The 18,298-nt window shown below is 37.3% G+C and overlaps 1 protein-coding gene and 1 long non-coding RNA gene across 8 annotated transcripts in view; one reads left to right on the forward strand and one right to left on the reverse strand.

The window, feature by feature from the left end:
- Window positions 1-17,542, reverse strand: part of LOC143272876 (uncharacterized) — a 69,971-nt gene extending 52,429 nt beyond the window's left edge. Inside the window, exons 1-2 of one of the 2 annotated variants that reach the window (XR_013050500.1) lie at window positions 17,491-17,542; window positions 13,369-13,541 (exon numbers count right to left, since the gene is read on the reverse strand). This is a non-coding gene — a long non-coding RNA (uncharacterized LOC143272876). Of the gene's footprint in view, window positions 1-13,368 lie in introns of both variants that reach the window. The other variant, XR_013050499.1, reaches the window with a different exon arrangement.
- The window catches only part of B3galt1 (beta-1,3-galactosyltransferase 1), a 567,531-nt gene that overhangs the window by 376,068 nt on the left and 173,165 nt on the right, over window positions 1-18,298 (forward strand). The gene's annotated exons all lie outside the window — the stretch shown is intronic.

The raw sequence follows: 18,298 nt of genomic DNA on the forward strand, positions 1-18,298 counted from the left end.
CTTCATGTTCTCCCTCTCCTCCCTTTCTTTTTCCCTCTTCCTCTCCCTCCTTTCCTTGGCATGGAGCCTGCCCTAGAGTGCAGTTGATATACTCATTGACACTCATTTGGGAAAGGGCTGACTTTTCCTTCTCCCAGCAGTTATCAACTACAATAGCTTCTTGGTCATGGGTCGGACTTTCTTCCCACTTCCCCTTCTCTGTACTGGGGATTTTGTCTGGTTTGCAGTTATGCAGGTCTTCTCCATGCTGCCACACTCCCTTAGCTCGTATGTGCGTCAGTCCTGCTGTGTCTGGTAGATGCTGTTTCATCAGAGTCATCCATCACCTCTAACTCTTAAAATCTTTCTACCTTCTCTCCCACATAACTCCCTGGGCCTTGAGGGGAGAGTTTGATAAAGACAAATAGCATATGGCTGAGTACTCGTGGCAAAGGTCAAAACAAACAAACAAACAAAAAAAGCCAATAACACAAAAACATTGTCCAGTTGTCTTTCTTAATTACCATCTAATGAAAGATGTCTCTCTGATGAGAGTTCAGTGACCCTGCGGTGACTTTCTTTGTGTCTGTGGTTCATCTTAGAGGAGTTTGTGTCCTTTCTTTCTCTTGTTTTGAGTCATGGAGCTGTCCGTGTTTATCTTGTCCATCTATCCTATTTGTCTTCTCAAAGAACTGGCTCTTAGACACATTGAGTCTTTGTATTGCTTCTATTTTATTCATTTCTGCTTTTGTTTTTATTATTTCCTTGCCATCTACTGGATTGTGCTTTATTCCTGCTCTCCAAAATATTTGAGTTGCATCATTAAGTCATGTATTATACTCTTTCTGATTTTTTTCATATAGGCACTGAGAGATGTACATTTTCCTCTTGAAACTAATTTTAATGTGTTCCAGAGGGTTTCATTTTCATTTAGTTCTATGATTTTCATTGCTTTCTTGACGTCTCCCATCAACTACTTATTCAATAATGAGCTGTCCAGTCTCCACGAATTCATGAGCTTAGTACAAATTTATTCACAACTTTAAGATTTATTGCATAAATGTTGAATAGGGTACATGAAATTATTTCAGTTTTTCCTGACTTGTTAAGGTTTAATTGTGTCCCAGGATATGATCTTGTGTTTTTGTAGACACTTCCTAGAATGTGGGGTTTTTGTTTGTTTCTGTGTTTTTGTTTTGTTTTTGGCTTTTTTTTGTTTTTGTGTGGTGTGTGTGTTTGTGTTTGGGTGGAATATTCTTTAGATATTAGGTCCATTTGAGGTAAGGGACATTTAATTATGAAATTTTTTCTGATTACTTTTTGTACAGATGACCTATCAAAGGAAGGGGATGTTAAAATCACCTATTTTTGGGTTGGTGTTAATCTATATGCTTAATTATAGAGGTATACTTTATTTTTTTTTATTATTTTGGGGGGGGGACATTGAATACACCAGAGTTTAGAGCATATATGTTTAGTATTGTAATGTTTTCTTCATTAGCTGGTCTCAAGGTTAAATGTCATAACATTCTTTGTCTCTTCTGATTTGGTTTTGTGTGGTGTCTACTTGTCAAATATTTGGATAGCGATGCCTTCCTGCCTCCTGATCCCATTTGTATGAAGTATTTCTTCTACTCGTTCACTTTAAGGTGGTGCTTGTATTTAAAGTTAGAATGAGTTTCTTGTAGACAACAGAAAGATAGATGTTAGTTCTTACTAGCCAGCCTGCCTTGTGATTGGAGAATTGAGGCCATTAATATGTAATTTCTATTTCGAGTATAGCTTCACTTTTTCCCCTACAGCTTCTTGACTATGTTTAATCCTCTCAAGTTTGAAGTATTGCTTCCAGTATTCTCTTTAGTCTTGTTTTGGTGGACAAGGTTTTTTATGCTGTTTGTATTATGTAACTTTTTTTTTTCTCTGTGTCCAAAATGGATGGTAGTTTTGCTAGGTTCAGTAATCTAGTTTGGCTGTCGTGGTAGAACTTAGAATGCATTGCTCCAGGATCTTCTAGCTTTCAAAGTTTCCATTAAGAAAGTAGCCGTCATTCTCATTTTATATATATCACATATACATCACACATATGTAGATCCTCTGTTTTTGTTTTTCCTTTTTCTATTGCGGCTTTCAGTATTTGTTCTTTGTATTTTGTATTTGTGCTTTATCTCTGGTATTCTGTGGGGAATTTCTTTTCTGGTGTTGTCTAATTGGGTTTGTATGTGCTTCTTGTATCTGCATGGGTGCCTTTCATTGAGGGAAGTTTTCTTCTATGATCTTATTGAAGATCCGGTTTTTGCCATTGACCTGGGATTCCTTTCCCTCACCCATGCAAATACTTGGAGGAGTTGGTCTTTTCATAATGTCCCACATTTCCTGCACATTTTCTTCCTTGCTTTAAATGTTTTCATGTTCTTTGCTTTTGTTGTCTACTTCCTCTACTTTGTCTTCAGGCCCTCATAACTATCTTCCACTTAATCCATTCAAAGTGTAAGGTATTTTCTACTTGTAAAGCTTTTTCTTCCTTGTGAGGAATTTTCTGGTTGGGTTGTTGAACTTTTCAATTCCATCTTTATTTTAGCTTGAGTTCTCTTTAGTGTTTCTAACTCTTTTTTGAATTCTGTTTTCAAATCCTGAAATGTCTCCATCATTTCATTCATCATTATATTTCTTGACATCACTCAGGCATTTATTGCTAACCTGTTGAAGTTTAATGAAGCATTTGTTCATGTCTTCATTAAACTCCTTAAATTCTTTGATAAAGTTTGTAATTATTCTTTTGAATTCTGTCCTGATACTCATCTAGGTAATTCTCATTAGAAAAACCTCTTTATAGGGCTAATGGGTCTGATGGGAAACATACTTGGCCATTCATGTTTTGTTTTTGTCTTCTTGTGTGTTTGTGAGTGAGTGAGTGTGTGTGTGTGTGTGTGTGTGTGTGTGTGTGTGTGTGTGTGTGATGTGTTTTTTTACAATCATTTAAAAATTTATAAGGCTAATCACCTTATCTTGTACTAATAACTGCAAAATTGTTAAAGTCACTGACAGAGTTTAACTATAAAGCATAGCACATACATAGGACAAATCCTGTAACAGGGTCCCAGTTTTAACCACAGGGAAGGCTGAAAGGAAGATTGAAGGATGAGGGAGAGAGGACATGCCTCCTACAGTGTGGAAAGCTCACATTTGGGAGAGGGCCATGAAGTAAATATGAACCTATATAAATCATGTTTTGTTAAAGAAGCAAAGTTTTAGCCATTAACTACAGTTTTCCATCGGTCCCTCAAAGCAGGATTTTGCACTAGATAAAAGCAAGAAACTTGAATCACATTAGTTTGTCCCTATCTCTTTTTTTAATGAGCCTCTGAAGTCTGGGGAACCATCTGCATTGTAAATGTATCAGTTACTTTTATGTTGCTGTGATAGAAAATACCATCACAAGATAACTCAAAGAAGAAAGGATTTATTTTGGCTTATAGTTCCAGAGGGATGAGCATCCACTGTGACAGAGAAGCATGGCAGGAAGCAGCAGGAACACGAGGCTGAGGGCTCACATCCTTTACTGCAAGCATAAAGCAGACAGAGGGAACTGAAAGTGCTTTAAGCCTTTAAACTTCCAAAGCCTGATTCCAGCAACGTACTTTCTCCAATAAGATCACACCACTTAAACCTTCCCAAACAGCGCAATCAACTAGGGACCAATTGTCCAAATGCCTGAGGTGATGGGAATGTTTTTCATTCAAACCACCACAGTGAGTTACCTCTTACTCTCTCTACCCCAGTGAATCCTCAAAAAGATGAGTCCTTGGCAGCCCGTGAGGCTTTTAAAGGGGTCTCATGGTGTTCCTCTTTGAGATGAATGTTGACAGAGTAGGCGAAGATGAGCTGTGGGTCACACGGATCCAGATTTCAGGGCAAATTCTAAGCTCTAACGTTTTTTGTCATTTGCCTCTCAGCAAGTAACATGATATTTCTGAACCTCTATTTATTAAATTTTAAATATGGAAAAATTATACCTCATATATTAACCATAAGTGTTTTTTAAGGCTTGGCATACTGGCTGGGTATGTAGCTCAGCTGTAGAGTGCTTCCCTAAAATGTTCAAGGCCCTGGGTTCCATCCCAGAACTACTCAGCAGAGAGAACTGGCAGGCTTGGCTTCAGTGCTACTGCTTAAACAAACACTATGCACAAATGTTTTTTTTTTATTTTATTTTCACTAACCCAAGTTCATTTGCAGTTACTTTCACTTGACAATAGAAGTTTCTTTCTCAATTGCATCTTGTAATAATTGGTTTGTATAATAAATCATTGGTTTTCATAGAAATGGACTTATTCACTAAATAACCAATAATGGTGTTTGGTGGTTTATATTAAAGTAACCCACCTGGAGAAAACTTTAGTAATCTCAAATGATCAATAAAATAAACAGTAAATGAACATCAAAGAAATTGAAGAAAATTAATTTTTTAATGAAATGAGCAGTTGGTGTGAGAGTGTAAGTAGCATGAGCAGTTCAACAAAACAAAACTGACAGAATCTTCAGACACTTCCCACACTGCCCTGGAACCTGAACTGTAGACCTGGTCCTTGCCCAGGACCCAGGGACCTCAAAAATCACATATCTTTCATGAGTCTAACTCTCCTCAGTTATAAGACAAAGACAAAATAAAAATCATCGACTTGGACTCACTCAGTTTTGATGTCTTACAACTGACTTTAAATTGAATTTAGTCTTGGCCATTAAAATCTTAATAGTAATTCCCAAACCAAACCTTAAACCTTCCAATCTTTATTTAAAATTCTACTTAGCAAGTATACCAACTGTCCTTATATACATATATATGTATACATATATGTATGTCTATATCAGTTCTTCCCCTCTGTGGAAAAGTTTTACAGAATTGAGTCTGAGAGACCACAGGCAAATTCCAGGTCATTTCTCCAAAGTCAAATTGACGACTGCTGTTAACCACTAAAAACATCTGGAAAGCCATCTGCCACCATTCAAGCTAGAGCTCTCAGATTCAGTCTGTTCCCTGCATGACATACAGTGTCCTAAATAATGGTGTGACCGACAGGAGCACCTTGCCTTTGTGTCTCTCAGTGAAAGGACTCTGCCAGAGGACAACTGATCTCACAGTAGGGGCTTTAGGTATGACCTTGCTTCAAACCAGAAGCATCTGTTAACCAGTTCTCCGGACGTTATTTCAAACCAGAGAGTGACATTTCCAATCAGAATAAACATTAACGAATCTATTTGTGTATTATAAGATCACTCCTGAAGGACCTACCATGTGCACATTACTGTGGCTCTAGTAGACGAAGGCAGAGCCTGCAGCTGGGGTGCTGGAAGCTTAGGCAAGGAAGCATAAAATTTCAGCACAGTGTGGTGAGAGCCAGTGCACAGGAATGGGCGCCGCACCCAAATGTGATGTGCAGGCTGTCAGAACCATCGCTTCTTTTTAGAACACTGAAAATGTATCCTTAGCTCTACCTTTTCATTTTTTTTTTATACTTGGCTTGCTATGAACCACTCCCATGAAGTGATCTCATTAAGGTAAAACCACATTAAGCCAGATCCATATTCCAAACTAATGACTTTCTTTTTCCCTAAAATGTTGCGACAGCTGTTTTGAATGCTCACCTTTCATTTAATTGGAGGCCATGTCCTCTGAGTGTCCCTTGGTGTTGGTGAACCCCTTCTCCTCATTCTTCTGCTTTCACTTTCATTTCTTTCCTCTTTGTGGCTCATTTTTGCCACTATTCTTGTCTAGTTGTGAGCGATCGATTGTTCTTTTATTACCTGATATTTTAAGTATAAATTATGATCCCACAGTAAACTTTTTAAAAAAAAATAAACAATATATTGACCCTCTAACTAAAATTGAAAATTGTCAAATAGGCTGTCAACTTAAGTCCTAAATATTATTTTAATCCTTCGTGTCTTGCTATATTCTATTCCACAACTAAGACTATTGTATCAAAAAGCTTCAGTTTGCATTAGGGAATGAAAATGTCCTGACTCCCTCTATAGTTAGCAGAGCACTCCTAAAGCACTTGCCCGCTCACCCTATGTTCTTGCCTCAAACTCTATAATAGCCTTGGTTATCAAAGCAAAGGTTCTCTAACTCAGGTACAAGAATAACTCTAGGAGCTTTGTAAAGTGTAATTCTCAAGGCTAGGTCTCTATTCAATAGTAAGTATGCATCCAGAAGGCTTGAAGCCCTGGGTTTGGTTCCTACACACTAGTACAGTGCGTGCATGTACACCACACGTGCTCACACACATGAAGTTCTTACACCAAATCATGCTGATCAGAAGTTCTAGGAAGCATAGCCCAGCAAGGCTGAGGCTCTTTTGTCCTTGGAAACTTCCAGTTCTACCTTTTCACTGTATCCCTCCCTCTCCTCTGGCCAACAATTCCTTTCAGATTGCATCTATGTCCCTGACGTTGGCATCTAGCAATCCAGTTTAGAAATGAATTGTTCCCTGTAATTATTTTTAAATGAAGAAAGGAAGCACTGCTTGACATCATTGTGTCTGATTTAATAAAACTAGAAACTTGTGACATTTTAACAACTATCTTGAATGAAGGCACCAGTTGTACTAAGACTTAAAAAAAAAAACGCAACAGGAAGAGCATTCAGCTTTCATTCTGATTAACGTTTATTTCCATTTCTCCTGTTGGGAGAAAATTCTAATTTATGACTATTATGATTATTGTGAAGATGACTCATAATCATGAGAAATCCAGAAAAACAATTTGCTTTTCAGAACTGTTAATTCGCAGAGGTGCCGATTCCCTGGGTGCTTTCTGTAGTTAGAGAATGAGAGTGCTTTGCCCTGTTCTTAACAGTATATTGGTATTGTCAGGCATAGTGCTTCCTTACTGGCTTTTCTCAAAATGACATGAAAGCCATAGGCACCAAAGTCCCCCCAAGAAGGTGTGGGATGATCGCATTGATCATCCTGACCTTTTGATTTCCATGGAACAGTTACTCTCCTGTTCTACCCATTGGGACCTCACAATCCCCTGTTCCAGGATGGAGGATTTGTTATTGAATGAGAGTCCAGCAGATCTCTTATCTCTGTGTTGGCTCTAGTGTCTGGAAACACTAATGCATCCATATTGACTCCATGCTTTGAGGTCTACCCAGTAGATGGATACAGTAACACATTCGTATTGACAGTGCTGTTAACTCTATCCAGCACATTCTCCTCCCTTACCCAACTCCCTCACGTTCCCCCTGTAGCTCTCAGCTTTGCAGCTGCATTTCAGAGCAAGCTTAATTCTCTCCGACCTAACTGCCACCTCTCTGTACTCCCCATTGTTATCATTATAGCATAACACAATGTAACAAATGTATGCAGTCCACAAAGCATGGGGATGCATGCATGTAGCTCCAGAATCTTAGATGCTAAAGCAGCAAGATCACAAGATTGAGGCCAACATGGGCTTCATAAGCAAGTTCTAGGGTTGCCTTTATTACACAGAAAGACTTTGTCTCACAAAAAAAATTAAAATAAAGCAAAACTATACTTGTACATTTACTGTTTCATCTCTCTATTCAACTGTGAGTTCTTGGAAGGAGAGATGCCATAATCTTTCATATTTACTTCTAAGATCTAGAGTACAGCCTGCAACAAAATACACATGGGACTAGCATTTGCCAAGTGAGTCTATAGCTTATGTGTATGTATTTAATACAGAACATTGACTATAACTAAGTGTACTTGTTACCAAAATGCTACCTGCCAGTTTTGATGCCTTCAATCCCTGACACTCTACCCAGTGTTTGGTTCAATTCAACACAGAAATAAACTGTACAGAGTGGAAGATGAGGAAGGATGGAAATCTGTGTGATCAGTCCTGGCGCTCCCCTAACTGAGTAAGTCATCATGTTAGATATGATGACTTTGTGAAGCCATTTTCCTAACCCCAAAGAGATGATTTCTACTCCAACGATTTTACAAATTCAAAAAAAGGTCTTCATATTCAGGCAAAATACCAGCTTTGATGATAAGTAGAAGTATGTATTTTTATCTCCTAGGCTGTAACAGAAATATTATTATAATAACTGTATAAAATAAAAATACAGTGCTTGATCCACAAGGCATCATCACTGTATTCAAAGTGAAGCTAAGACAGAAGAAAATAGATGACCTGTGCTCATTGGTCATGGCAGTGGCTTGGTGGTCAGCTCAGCTAGCATTCATTTCAAGTGCTGAAAGATAAGATCAGAGTGCACACAGTCATCTGCAGTCCATATGTGACTCTCCATCCATTAATCACAGCCATGTGGATCTCAGAACAAAAGGACAAATTACACTGAAGGCCATCAAAATCAAAATATCATTAACTGCAGTCCCTCAGATTTGGGTATGCATGGCCACTTCTGACTCTAAGCTGTGAAAACAAGCATCATATTCCCCAGTTTTGTTACCTCTTGGTCTAGGCTTACAAGATCTTAGACATGAAGACTATTGAGTGTTAGTTCTTAATCAAATTCAGACTGACATGGAATTACCCCTGTCAAAAAAACTTGGCAATTGGTCCATCTATATTTCTGAAGCACATGCCATAGTTCTAAAAGTAGCCCAGCCATCCTCCTAGAGGGCTGCTTAATAGAAGTTCAAAAAAGATCCACAATTTTACTTCAGGGCTTTCAAGATCTCATGAACAGATGTGATGACCATGTGTGCTGGATAGTTTTATATCATCTTAAAACAAGCTAAAGTCAGCCGGGCGTGGTGGCGCACGCCTTTAATCCCAGCACTCGGGAGGCAGAGCCAGGCGGATCTCTGTGAGTTCGAGGCCAGCCTGGGCTACCAAGTGAGCTCCAGGAAAGGCGCAAAGCTACACAGAGAAACCCTGTCTCGAAAAACCAAAAAAAAAAAAAAAACAAGCTAAAGTCATCTGGGAGGGAGGAGGCACCCAATTAAGACAATGCCTCCATAAAATTAGGCTGTAGGCAAACCTGTAGGGCATTTTCTTAATTACCGATTGATTGATAATGGGTGGTGCCATTCCTGGGCTGATGGTTCTGAGTTCTATAAGAAAGCAGTCTGAGTAAGCTATGGGAAGCAAGTCAGTGAGCAGCATTCCTCCTTGGACTCTGCATCAGCTCCTGCCTCCAGGTTCCTGCCCTGCTTGAGTTCTTGCCCTTACTACATTTGATAATGAACTATTGTATAGAACTGTGAGTACAATAAACCGTTTTTTTTTTTTTTTTTTTCCAAATTGCTCTGGTCACGGTGTTTCATCACAGCAATAGTAGCCCTAAGACACCCTGGGACAAGAACATGCTTGATGCATTTAAAACTGGAAATAGGATGGGAAAGGTAGAGAGGAGAGAATGATGCACAAAGGTGAAATAGGAGCCATGGACAGAGGCCTTATGGACCAAAGTAAATGGTTTAGATTTTGAGACAGGCATGGCAACACACTTTGTATTTCCAGCTCCCTGGGAGGCTGAGGTCAGATTACAAACCCAGTTCAAGGCCAGCCTACAACATAGCAAGACCTAAAATAATAATAATAATAATAATAATAATAATAATAATAATAATAATAATAATAATAATAATGTAGTAATAGTAATAGTAGTAGTGATAAAATATTCCTATTCCCTAGTACTTGTTGCTAGGATACTACTGAGGCATTCTAAAAATGGGTTCTCACTGTATAGCTCAGGCTAGCCTTGAACTGGTGATCTCCCTGGTTTACCTCCTCTAATGCCAGGATTACAGGATTATAGGTGTGTGCAGCTGACCTGGCACCAACCGATTGCTCCTTAAGCTTCTTTTTCCTGAAGGGCTAAGTGGGTAAGCCGGAAAGACACCTCTCAGGAAATTTTAAATAAACGAGGGACACTTGCGCTGTCTTGTTTGCTTTCTTTCTTATACTTGTTAAATATTTTATTCCCAGCTTTGCTTAGATGCAAAGGTCAATTTTAATTTATTTATTATTGCTTTGCTTTTTTGAACATGGAAGTAAGATCAGGAGTCATTTGCAATAAGCAGTGACTGTCACTCTGATCCTGGAACTCAAAGTAAAAGATGATTTGAATTTTCTCTGCCTCGACTTGTTAATTATGATTAGCATTCTGTTTTGGGAAAGGCTGGAGGTAGAGGGATTAGACGGTGCATTAGGATTTTTGGATAGCTGATTTCTTAATAAAGATTTTTTTTGCATTTTGTGGGGAATTAAGTTTACTGATAAAACATGTCTTACATGTCATTGCAATATCCCCACACAAATGAGCATCCATGAATATTTACAGGATATTGAAATTTTATATGTATATAGGATTTGATCTCATAATTTGACTCAGGTAAAACCTCAGCCATTTAAACCATGATTTTTTTTAATAAGGATTGAAACATGGTTTTAGAGATTTCAGTAGTACTTATACATTTATATATGTTTGCACATGCACAGATATTAGAGGAATATGGATAAACTTACTATGCTTTCAAATTCCATAATATTGAAAATATTATCTTTAAAGTCAAGACAAGTTATCAAAAAGTTAAGAGTTATCAAAAACAGTGACATTGCTACTTACTTCAAGGCTTTTGTTTGTATTTTCAGTTGGCAATATCTGAGGATGATCCCCTCTTCTACTGCGAAGCCAGTCAAGGTTTTGTAGACAGTATTTAAGTAACATGGTATGAAAAATCTCCATGGTGATCCTATTCCATGCAGATTCCAACATACCTACATATCCACATACACATACTCATAGGGACCTCCTAACCAAAGCCCCAAGGGTGGAAGGCTCCCAGACAGAGGTGTGGACTTCAGGATCACCATCATAATCCTGTAGATCCACTGCCCCGCAACCTCCTCATAGTGAACACTACAGAGTTAGTCAGCTAGCTGCCTGCTACCTCTCAGAAAGGTGATACAGAGTCAGGGATGGAGGAAAAGAGGGGAGAGAGGGAGAGAGACAGAGATAGAGAGACAGAGAGGGAGAGGGTGTTTCAGTATTCTAGTGTGTTTGTTGGGTGTTTTTAAAAGGACTCCATACTAGAGTTTAAGTAGAAAAATAGTGCCCTGTGAGTCAGTGGGACAAATATCTACAGAGATGTAAGAAACTCTCATCGACAAGTGTTACCTTAAAAAAAAAACAACTTTATTTGTAGGGATTATGGGTGTTGGGGTGCTTCACTGCTAGTGAGTCTCTTGCAATTTATTCTCCTTGAAAGAATGAACTTGAGACTTATCATATAAATACTATTTTAAACAAAAATTACAGAGTATTTCAAATTGCTTAAGTCACATTTCTATTTAATACTGAGCATATTTAAATGAAGATGAGCTAAAAGGTTTGGTAGCTATGGCAACAGGATGTGAAAATATACCATGTCATTCAAGTCTATTAGGAAAAAGAAATTATCATTCCAAAGGTTTTTGTTGTACTTTGAATACTGACTGCAGAAGAGGAAAAATAGAAGGGGAGAGAGACTTGATGGGTATGGAATACATTTAATATTTATTAGGAAAATACTGACTTGAAAATAATGTGATCTAAATTCTAAATCAATTTAACTAAAACCAAAATTGATGTTATGATAAAGAATATGAGGAAGAAACAGAAAATAAATTGCTTCCTTACAAAAATGTGTTAAATTTAATTCTTATAAGAGTCTAGAAATAGAGAGGAATATCAGAATGTCTTTATCATTTAAATTGGTTACTTTTAAAGCACATAATTTGTGATATTGGTCAAGAAACAAAATCCCTAAATTGTAACTTTACACAACCAAATTAGATGTTTGGGGCTCTGGTCTATTACTTATGGCACATAGAATCAAAATGGAAACCATCCAAATTATATTCATTAAAATCCAGGCTAATACTACGAGATCTATTCTTAACTTTTTTCCATGGCAACAACCCATATCTAGCTGTATATTTTTTGTTATAAAAATAGAATAACACTATACATATTTGACTGTGGATTGAGAGTTTAAGAGCCACACTTTGATCAGAGATAATCATAGTTTCAGTTCTCATTTCCAAAGATAAATTTTATGATTCATCAAAGTCTAAGTCTCCTATATGAAGCAATCAAACAAACACAAGACATAAAAGCCCCGTTAGCTTTTTAACTGTCTATTTAGACGATGAAGATACCACACTGGGTCCTCAGTATACAATGTGGTCCTGACAAAATGTTAGAGTTCTCAAGCAAAGGCGGTAAGAGAATGAGGTAAACGTGTTTCCACAGCAGTTATGTGCAACTTAAGACAAATGAAAGCAACAAAACTAACAAAGAAATAAAGAAACAGAAAATACAAAGAAGAACAGAACAAAAATTTTGGAGCTGAAGATCTATAGTAAGGTTGTAAACCAACAATAGCCAAAAGAATGGAGGGGACAGAGAGGGAAATTTGATCAGGTTAAAAGTGGAACAATTGAAATTGCTCAATATGAACATAAGAGATACTAGATGAAAGAAAGAGAAAGGAGAGAGAGAGAGACAGACAGACAGACAGACAGACACCAAGGACTTAGCTCAACGATCTGTGAGATGAACAGAAATCAGAAATCAGGTAGCACCCTTATCATCAGATTCATGGAAGGAGAGAATAAGGAAAATGAACTTTAAAAAGTCAGAAAAAAATGCTGGCTGAAATTTCCCCAAGTTGAAGAAAAAGCCACAAAGACATAAATTCAAAAATGAAGGACAAAATAAGGTAAGCCCAAGGAAAGAACCACAAGAGACTCCCTAGTCAAACTTCCCCTCTAGAAACGCAAAAGGGTTATTGGAAGCAACAAGAGAAAAATACAGTATTTGGAAAAAATAGTATGAATGGTGTGCAGATTTTTATTTAAAACCACAGAGGACCAAACACTTTCTACTTCTTCACTGAAAGATCCCTCCTCCCCAGCTGGTTTCTTGCTAGTTACCTAACCTCCATGGGTATTCTAAATGAAACACACATATCTAAAGACTAAAAACTAGCATTCAAACAAGAGGAAACATTTACTGTTTATCTTTCTGCGTCTGGGTTACCTCTCTGAGGAGGACCAAGCACATGTTTAAATAATAATCTAAAGCCCTATATTTGAAGATATGCATACATACATACATTTGCATATATATATATATATATATATATATGCACACACAAATACATGTTCACACATACACTGAATGAAAAGAATATTAAAACATCCTATGAAGAAAAATTAAAATTTCCTTTCATCAGCAGATTTACCCTAAAAGAATTGCTATGGTAGTTTTTCTCGGTAGAAAGATAACAATAGTAGAATGTTGGAGCATCAGCAAGGAAGAAAGTACATGGCAAGAAGTAAGTCTAAAATACAATAAGCTTCCCTTGCCTTCTTGAATCCCCAGCAAGGTATACGGCTACTCACTTTGTACTTTTAGACTCTGAAAGATTTGGGGAGGCATTGGAAGAGCTGGAGCAGAGAAGAAAGGTGATTTGGTCTGAAATTTGTGAGGGTCATCCCAGTTCCTCTGGGGACTCAGAAGCAGAGAGGCTGGAGTATAACTCAAGAGTGAGAACACAGCACATAGACCAGGGCATCTGCAGAGAAAATGTGAGAAATGTTTATTTTCTGGATATCCTTTGATGACACTGTCAAGAGGAATCACTATGAAACTGAGAAGAATTTGGTAAAAAAGGTTTCATGCAGGACAGGAGTTTCAGTTTCAATAACTAGAAACCAAAAAGATTTGAATCCAGTGAGACGGAAAAGGATTCTGGTGGAGGAGCAGCAATGGAGAAAAAAGCATGAGTTTAGTAATAAGTCAATAAGAAATAATAGTCACAAAATGTACATCATCTCATTATCTTCATCTTATGCAGACATTCACAAACATGTATGTGTTTGCATAGTAATGCCACCCTCAAAAATGGGAGGACTTACCTTCTTGTAGGAGGGAATGGGAGGGAGGGTTAGGGGGGAGGTGGGAAGAGGGAGATCTGTGATTGGTATGTAAAGTGAATAAAAAAAGTCTTAATTAAAAAATAAATAAAGGGAAAAAAGAAAATTATCCCAGATATATTGTTGGATAAAAAAGAATTTGGTGCCAATCATTACCAACAGTCATATTTATACTAGAATGACAAAGATTTAATGTTTAATAATAAATATCTAATAGTTACAATAATGGACATAAAAAGAGTTATTGGTAGAAGAAATAAACCATGAAGGAAAACTGAAAAAAATGGGATGTTTTGAAAACTACAAAACCATTACATATGTTTTGAGATACATGTATACCATCTTTCAATACCAGAGAAAACAATTTAAAAAAAAGAAGTCTAGAAATCATATTTAAAATTTGACAAATAATTATTTTAAAATATAGACATTAAATCCAATTAGAGAGATGTTAGGTACCACCAAGGTATATGTGGCACTGCTACAACCTTAGGGTTATCATACCATACTGTTTTTGTTGTGGTCCTTAGGCATCACAGCTGGATAGGACTGCTGGTTGCTTTTCTCCTTTGGAAGCTTTAATGCCACCTTCTGGTGCCAGGGAAGCTAGTCCTCTTGAAAAGACTTTCAGGTCAGTTCCAGCTTTAGGACCTCTATGCTTTGTTTCTGAAGTGCATGATATTTTAGTGATAGAAAACTGGTACTGGAAACCTGACCAGATACCCGGGCTAGTGTGGTCATGGATCTTCAAGGAGAACATAGAATGGCCACTAGCTAAACCAGCACAAACACTAACTATATTTTGACTATTTGAGAGTATAAGACCCTTAGAAAAATGTAGTCCCTACCCCTCATACTTCTCTTTGCAACAGATGGATACCATTACAGAAAATGACAACCAATCAAAATGCAGAGCTGTGGAGTCCAGTCACAATGGACACAGCTGCAAAACAACTCTTCCCCTAAGGCTTGGGTCATATTGCAGGGCAAGAGGCAGAAAGATTGTATGATCCAGAGGATCAGGGAGTTTTCTGTGAGATTGTGAAGTTTAAAAAAATGTAGGCATTAAAAGTTTAAGCAAAAACAACTATAAAATATGAATAAAAAGCATAACCAAATTTTCAAGGGAAATACTCAAAAATAATTATAATAAAGCATTCAACATTTGAAATTGCCTACAGAATAAAACATTTTTAAAATAATCACTGAATAGTATAGGAAGCTGGCCAGTAATATGCATGTTTCATGAAAGTGAAATCTTACAATCAGTCATTGATGAATTTTGAGTCCATTGTGGGGAAATTTTTCTAGTTCTTATGAAAAAAGTCTTTTTCAATCTAAAATGGTTAGGTGATGAGTGAGGACACCCTGTAAACCTACTCCCAATTTGTCCCTGTCCCTCCTTATTATTCAGTAATTCTGACTTATTGGCATCTTTGGAAATCATTGGTTAACAAGGATTTGCCATTTGTAGGAACTGCAGTGTTGTTTGAGTGAAAGCTAAATTCGTGTTTCAACAAATATCCTCCCAATTTATCTTACTTTTGCTCTATCACTAACAGATGGCAAGCTTACTTTTCAGAGTCATTGAACTAAAACAGGAATTAATTGCACAGTGGAGAAGCTCTGAACCAATGATCTTCATTGTTCTTTTCCTCCTATAGATTATTTACATACAGAAGATTGCAGTCCATGCAGACACACCTTCTCCATATGGAATTTTAATGACTTTCAAACTATGGCTGAATCACAAGATATAAATGACTAAAATTTGTATTTTAATCTAAAATAAGAGTAAGAATATAAATAAAGGGCCAAAGATATATAATTCAGTAATAGAAGACTTGCCTGATAACTCCTGCCTGTAATCCCAGCATTTCAGGGGCTGGTGCAGGAAGATTGCATGAGTTTTAGACTATCCAAGACTAAATAGTGAGTTCTGGGCCAGCCTGGGCTACATGCTGATTCTTAGTCTCAAAGAAAATAAAGAGAGAGGAGATATACAGCTGAAAGTGTCAGCATTCTAGTCTTTAGGAGAGTGTAAAATATCATAATATTACATGCAGAAATGAAATTTTTATATTCACTGACAATTATCATTTAATTCTAATGTTTTAGGTAGTTATAACTTTTTAAGAACTGAAAGTCTTCCAAGTAGTTAAAAATTGCTTCACTGTTTCCTCTTCTCATCCTCTCCTCTCCTCGTTCCCATTCTCTTCCCCCTCATCACCTATTCCTGCTTCTGCTTCCTCTGAGATAGCCAGGGCTCACCTTTATGTGTACTTAGTGTGACCTTTAACTTCAATATATGTCGAGGCTAAACATGGAACAGGGTTCATCTTTGCTACATGGAAAGGGACCTCTTTCTGCACGCTGAACATTTCCAAGACAGTGACTGGATTTTCTATACTGCCTTCCACTGATAGTAAGAGGGACACCTTATTTTCATTGTGTGATCACTTTGCTGTCATTATGACAGTGAGCTAAAACTTGACTGTCTCCTGTCTTTTCTCTCTAATATCAAAGATTAATACCAAAAGCCTAAAAATGAATCAATTATAAAAAACATTTTTTAAATGATATGATCACAGCACCATGAATTTTGCCACTCAGAATCTTTGAGGTCTGATGGGTAAGATGTTTATCCTGCTGCCTGCCACGTAGTCAGCATTTGAATTTTGTCCACTTGGTAGTAGAAGTTAAATTTATATTCAATAAAAAATGTAATATATATTTTGCTATACTTCAGAATCTTTAATTCTTCTCTGGAATACGAGAAATGGGATGAACATGTCAGGCATTGATACTGAATAATTTACCACTTTATGATGCATGGGAAAAATTCATGGGCTGTGTTAGGTAAAGATAATGAATAAATAAGGAGCTTTTGAAACAGTCAGAACGTATGTGTCCTTTTTAGATGTATCAGTCAGGGTTCTCCAGAAATGGGCCAATATGACAGATGTGGATATAGATATATGTGTAAAAAGAAATTTGTTAAGGAAGTGGGCTCATAGGATGGTCCAAGCTGAAAAGTTTCATCAAGGTCATTTGTAAGCTAGATAACCTTGGATGCCAGGACATGGGACGGTACTCAGAGCAATAAGTAGTATAATTTCCAGCCTGAGACCCAAAGCTTAAGAATCTGGAGGCTAGAAGAGAAAAGTCCCAGATTTAGGAAAGAACAATAAAATACTCTTCAGTGGTTCATTTGTCTCTCTGACAACACCCATCCACACTGAGAGTAGATCTTCTCTGTAATACATTAACTCACACACCACGAATCTCTGGATGCCCACACAGACACACCCCAAAATAATACTTTACCCTCTCTCCAGACATCCCTCAACCCTGTCAAGTTGACACCAATATTAACTACCTTATCAAGTCATTCACAACCTGCACAGAGGAAACCGTGTAAGCTCTAAGTATCTAGTACGCATCATAAGCTACATACATGGAAGCTGCTGGGGTACTCGGCGTGTTTGGGGTTGTCCACCCCTTAATGACACATGTTCTAGCAAATGAAGCTCTTTGTGTCTCACTGGACATGTGCCTCTTTTTAAAGGTGTGTGTTCATCTACATACCATCCACCTGCCAAGTTGCTTTCTTGATTCCTTAGCTTTAGTTCCCATGACCACACCCCCATACGGAGAGAGAAACAGAATATGGAACACTACATAAACCAGAATTCCAGTAGTAGACGCCTACTGGCACTTTCCCTACCCTGGTTTCCCCCTTTCTTATCATTATGTGCTTAAATTGATTTAATGAACCAAGTGATTTAAAGTATCTTAATTTAGTCTGTGTGCCTTTCCATTCCCTGGCCTTAGGGGTAATTTGCTTGATCACGTACATAGGCATACCTAGCATCATATCCTAGGAGTCATAATTCTCATCGTATCATTGTGTATGCAAATACGTATTACTTTATAATAAAAGAATGTGCTTGCACATTTTCTGAAATTCTAGGGCAGAATTTCCTTTTCTTATATCCCAGTGAGTTGGTTTGAGAACTAAAGCACCCTCCATATTAACTTGCTACAAGCTTTGTAAGTGCCTGATAGTTGAAATTTTATGTCCTTCTTTGTACTTAAACAGATATTTTAACTTCAATGGGTTCAGATTTTTTTCTGATTAAAAATAACTTAGGAATAATAGAACTGTTCAAGAGTTTTTTTAAATTATCCCAAATCATAAAAATCAAATGCCAAGTGTCATCTACTTGATAACATAATGATACATGACTCCAAAGGAAAATAATAATATCTTAATATTTTAATCATCTGGGGGCTCTGCTTTTCTTTTTAACTCAGTGAATTCATCATGGCCTGTGGGTAATCCAGGAGAAAACTAATGAGATGGGCTCTTCTTTCAAGTTCCCTAGCTTTGCAG

This window comes from Peromyscus maniculatus, chromosome 4 (genome assembly GCF_049852395.1).
Source record: "Peromyscus maniculatus bairdii isolate BWxNUB_F1_BW_parent chromosome 4, HU_Pman_BW_mat_3.1, whole genome shotgun sequence".
Classification (NCBI taxonomy): Eukaryota; Metazoa; Chordata; class Mammalia; order Rodentia; family Cricetidae; genus Peromyscus; species Peromyscus maniculatus.